This window comes from Nicotiana tomentosiformis, chromosome 12 (assembly GCF_000390325.3).
Source record: "Nicotiana tomentosiformis chromosome 12, ASM39032v3, whole genome shotgun sequence".
Lineage (NCBI taxonomy): Eukaryota > Viridiplantae > Streptophyta > Magnoliopsida > Solanales > Solanaceae > Nicotiana > Nicotiana tomentosiformis.
The window spans coordinates 103,797,530-103,803,681 of record NC_090823.1 but is presented as its reverse complement, the minus strand read 5'-3'; positions in this window follow the sequence as shown (position 1 = coordinate 103,803,681).

Here is a 6,152-nt window from a genome sequence, read left to right as displayed (position 1 = left end):
TTGGTGCGCTCCATTTGCTCCGGAGTTACTTATTTGGTCAGTATGATTAAGACATGTATTGATTGGTATGGCGGGGCCCTCTCCTGACCTTTATGATATTTATCTACTCTTAGAGACTTGTAGACATATGTCTTGTACGTGAAATATTGTACGGCCTTGTCGGCCTATGTTCAGTGTAAGAGTGCTCATTTTGGTCTTATAGGTCGTATGTCTTATGTATAAGATGGTATTACATGTTTTATTCTAGTTATCTCACGGAAGCTTTTCCGTCTCATTTTCCTATGATAGTATGACACAAAAAGATATGTTACATTGGTACTCGGTTGAGTAAGGTACCGGGTGCCTGTCGCAGCCCATCTGTTTGGGTCGTGGCAAAAGTGGTATCAGAGCAGTTCTGTCATAGGGAGTCTACAAACTGTGTCTAGTAGAGTCTTGTTTATGGGTGTGTTGTGCACCACACTTATAAGCAGGAGGCTACAGGGCATTTAGGACTGTTACTTTTTCTTCTTACTCTAGATCGTGTGGTGGAGATCACTTATAAGAATTCAAACTCCTAGCTTCTATTTTATTCGTAATAAGACGATACTTACAATTGGTAAGAGATTGAATGTAGCTATGGAAGAGTTGAGTTAGAGGAACTCGATTTTTCATGATACTTATGATGAGTAAATGTAAGGTTTTCAGTAGATCATGTGTGTACTAAGACGTGTAAGCCTCTTGATAAGGAGCCTTAAGGCAAGAATATATATCCACCCCTATGGTTAAAGGCAATGAGAGATTCAGAAGATAGATATAAGTTTGAACAAGTAAAAGAAACAAGATGAAGAAGGGCACAAGGCGCCCAGTTAATGAAGATTATCAGTATTTACAATTCAGGCAGAAGAATATAAGCTTTTTGAGTTACCTTCAACAATAACAGAGGTATGTACAATTGGCCACACCCATCTCATTTATGCCCTATGGGGGCTAACAGAAGTAGTATAAGAGAAGGCAGGATATCAGGATCTAGCTGGGGTTAGGGAAACCCAAAATGGTGGATGGATTGTTAGCGTTAGCTAACATTTCTGAAGGATATTTCAAATGTGCTAATAGATCTCCTTATGAGATACCTAGATGGTGCACTCTAAAATAGTACAGCTAGATATGAGTACTACAAAGATAGGCACTGGAAGCCTTGAAGGGATAAATATTATCTTAGTGTGGCTTCCATCCCTAGTAGAGAGAGATTGTTAGGCAACCCGAAGAGCCAGTGGATGGAGCAAGGGGAGCTAAAAGAAAAGGAATGTCTTGTTGAAGTTTTCAGAATAAAATAATAGACAAAAATGTTAACAGGGAAATAAGAAGAAAGTTAATGAAACATTATGAGTAAGATGTGATACATAAATAACAACGGTAGATAAAAAAAATAATATAACAGTATTACAGAGTCTATAGTCAAGTGAAGGAAAAAACGAGAGGTGACAGGCCTTGAGGCAACAAAAGAGTATATGCCATAAAGTCATATCCTCATTTCGAGAAATAAGTTCGTGACTCTAACGTGATTACCAGAAGGAAAAATTAGACCCCAGAGTAATACAAATCAGTATGGACTGGTGAACAAGATAAACTAAACATGAATTAGGGATTGAGTGATTTGATAATAGTCAGTATCATGAGAATTTCAGATTGCGTTCCAGCGATAATAGAATGGATAACAGAAGAATAACCTTTAAAGGTCATTGAGGAAGATGCTTCCCTAAAACAAGCAATGTGAGCAAGGTTAAGCTTAAGGGACTGTATGTGCTAGTTATACTAAGTGTCACCCTCGCGAGTAAGGAAATTTGTTATCCTTGGTACAGAAGGATTACTGCGAGGCGATTAAGGGTCATCGATAATATGAAAATATGCCAAAGATGAAGAGGTAATACATCTATACATAGATCATCGTAGCACCAAATCTTAGTACTCCCCTAAATGGGCGAATATGGAGTGATATGGCATTAAATTAGAATTAAGTGGCTCTAGTAACTATGGGATGGTAAAGGACGAATGCGATAAAAGTGAGAAAGGGATGAGATTGCACTCATTCAAATCTAACAAATATGCTACGATTCTAGAACATTATGTAAACACGACGTTAAAGAGAGGAAGTAAAGGTTCCTGCCCGAGATGTTATTGATAGATAAGGAGCCAATGCGAAACGTATGTTAAGACAAAGTAAATAACCTAAGAAAGATTACGCGGAATATTGATATGAGAATAGGCCAATGAGTAGTTAGTAATTAATTCAGGAAGAACCTAGTTATGGCTAGATAAGAGGATACAGAAAAATCAATAGATCGTTCAGGATAAACAGAGTGAAACCCAACATGGGGAATTCAGTCTCGCAGATATGACATTGTAATCCTTGAGATATATTCAGATAGGAGTTGGGGTAGTTAAAGGTAACGTATATGTGTTACGGAAATAAAAGAGAATGCCACTGGGAAGACAGTCAAAATATTAGTTCAGAAGTAACCCTACAAGCACAAGGCCGTGGAAATAAGTAACTACGGATAATTATAGACGAGGAAGTACTTAAAAAATTCCGTCGAGTATACGATGTAATAAATCTCACAGCTTTACAAAAGTCAGAAGGTCCTCCCTAAGTATTATAATGAAAAACTAGTTGAGGAAATAAGGAAGATGGCTTCAACGTAAGCATAGTAACTTGAAGAAGAAATGGCCATGTAAAAACAGTCTCACTACAACATTGTATGCACTCCATAAGAAAGTGGCACCTATCGTGGCTAGTGAACGGGATGTAAAATCAAAAGTAATATTCAAAATCATATGAGTTGTACGAAAATTTCGGCATGAGTGAGAACTAAGATAAGCTAAGTATGCACGCAACAAGGGGGCATAAAGCTGAGAAGGAACGAAAGGAATTATTCGATCAATGATACAAAGTTAGTTACGTTATGAATGCACTTAAGATTTTGGAGTATTATCCATGCAGCATATATATTGACATTCATACAGTCGTAGAAGACTCTGGTATAAGTTAAAAGAAAGAATTGAGCCCAGGGCATAGACAAAGGATTGAATTGTTAGAAGATTGTATCATGGATATTCCATAGCGCCCATGAAAGGCTAAAGTAATAATAACTAATACCAGGAGCTGCAGATCGGAAGATAGCTTAAGCCTACATAAAGTTTGATTAGAAGGAAGAGGAAACTAAAGAGTTACATCAACTAAGTAAATCAGGAGTTTGATTATTGGACCCAGGAAATTATAGAAATCGTGATTGAGAACATTGCAGAATCACTCTTAATATCAGAAGTACAAGAGAGATAGTACAACAACCATATTCTATAACGGCTCTATGATAAAGCCAGTTAGAAGAGTACCAGCCTCATAAGAAGTCAGTATGAAGCTCCCACCGGATTGTGTATACACCAGAGGTGCAACTATTATAATATAGCTTCAAGTTGTGAATGTGAATTATATATGCGTGAAAGCGAGGTCATAAAAGAGATAGAAGATGTGATGCGAAATTTTAAGGTAAGTAAGGTAAAGGTGAACAATGTACGAGATACTCAAATGCAGAAGGTTGCGAATAATCCATACTTCAGATAGAGGACTAGAAGCATTGAGATTTAGTATCCAGGAATGATAGCGGTGTCATTGGTTGCATATCTTCCAGCCTATGGTTTCTAGGTACCGAGAGGCCTAGTTAAGAGAGTAAAGAAGAGTTTGAGACGATATGATGTCTCACTTGATATTTCAAAATAACATAAGAAAATCTATAGAGCAAGCAAATTGAAGGAAGGTTGCGAGTAATATTAATAGATATGTGTACGTCGCAAGCTAAAGTATGGTAGAGCGACAAGGTTTTAGGAAGGCAGGAGTAAGGATAAGAAGAGGCGAGTGAGAAGGTGACCAGAATGGATAAATCCTCGAGATTAAGCTCATGAAAATAAGAGAGCTAGTGATTTCTCTAAGTTATAGAAAGCTCAGTATAGCCTGAATGAACTCAAAGGAGTCTAAGACTAGTAGCATTTAGAAGACATGGAATGCTGCCCTGGTAGTACAATGAGGGTGTAATTGTGATAGATAAAGGATGACGTTTGGGCCTTTGATTGAGTAATGACTTGAAGAGGATTTCATGAATTGTACGGGATTAAAATATGATTATTGAAGTACAGTATCGCCCCTAAGTGGATCAGGAAAATCACTTCAAACATTCCTCGATGCAACGTAAGCCCTAGTGGCAAAGTATTACGTAAGAAGTTTTAAGTTATCAGTGGTAGATTGTAGATCAACATTGAGGTGAATCAACAATGGATGGATAAAAGTTACAAAAGTATGAGATGGGATCAAGCTGCCATTCTTAAGATGAACAGTAACGAAGAAGCATTAAAAGACTTAGATTTATACATATAGGATAAGCAACGAAAGTAAGTTAGAGTTTGGTAGCAGACCTCAGTAACGATAAATCGAAGTAAGAGTTATGATATAGTATGACCCACCTAGATTCAGTAAAGTCATGCAGATAGATAACCGGGTCTACGAAATAAGATATAACAATATTCGTAAGTTCGACAAAGTACCGAGTGAAGAACTTCAGTATACCCATAGATGCCTAGAGGGGCATCTTGTCAAGCTATGTATATGTTTACAAAGTGAGGCCTAGAGATTGGCTAAAAAACTGGAGGAAAAAGGAAAGAAGAGTAGCATAGGCACACTTACAAAGTCAGAGTCGTACACGCTGCATGATGGAAGGTAGCAATAGTTACGAGATTGAAAGAATTCCGACCACAAATCGTTGTGTGAGAAAGAGGCCTAAAGGGGGGAATACCCTGGCCTTTGGATTTATTCAAAGAATAGTTGCCTAAATGGCAAGGAGAGTACTAAAGTATTCATAAGATATAAGTTATGAAAATGATAAGTGCATCAGTCAACATTCGAGGACGAATGTTCCAAAGGGGGCTATGATGTTACATCCCATGTTTTCGTACGTGAAAGTACGCCATAAGTAAATTAATGGAAGCTCAGAAATAAGATGTTACATCCCGCATTTTTGTATGTTAAAGTTTCGTCGTAAGTTAATCGACGTAAGTTCGGGAATGAGATTATTTTATGATTATAAGCATTATGCTATTTCAAACAAGTGATGAGTAAATTCGTGAAGGTGAAAGGGTAAGAAAATCGAAGAAAATGAATTTCGTTGAATGTTGTCAATTTGGTATAAAATACGGCTCGAGCTAAAATACCCGGTATTTATGAACTAGTGCCATACAAGATACCACATGACCATGATAGTAGGGTACATAAAGTGTGTTAAAAGTGAGTAGTATTTTAAATTGAGATAATTCCTAATTATGTGGATAATTGGGTAATTAATAATTTTTGGTGGGAGATAAACTAATTAATTAAGATTTTTGATAAGCTTAATCCCTCCCCCCCCCCCCCGCACAATGTGGTAAGCACACTAGCCCAAATAAGTGACTCATATACTATGTAGCAAGGTGCCACATTGTTGGAGCATACTACAAGATTCACGTTCTCTTTAGCTTTCTGATCAAGATTTGCATAATGATATTCACTTCCCTCAACACATCCAAGCTAATGTTTGCTTATCCCCTTAAGATTAGAAGATATAAGCATCACGTTTCAGAAAGATTTCATACGTGATTTGACAATGGTCGAGTCTGGTATATTGTCAAAATCGTATATAATTTCATACAAATTACATACGTGATTTGCTACAATAAAATCTCATACAAGACTACTTTTAATACTTAGCAACATGAGATTTTGCGATTCTAAGGAAGTACGGTGCAATCTTTCTCAAGAATATCATACAAATTTTTCCCTACTTCGATCCTCCGTTACGTGTTTTGTAGCAATTGACGTGTATTAGAGGTATTGTTAAGAGAATTAGCTAAGGTATGTTAATGCTATCCCTTCTTTTTTTGGCATGATCAATACGATACAAACGAAACAAGCAAATGCACAACTTCCATAAATGACTCTATTAATACAAATACTAGAGGTTCATATGTTATTGATTCCCCATATGTCTTATTATTCTATCGTCTATTCATGGGTCTCAGAAAATACATAAGTTGATAAAGTTTACTTCATGATATTAATTAAAGGCATAATAGTTTTATGACATTCCGAGAGA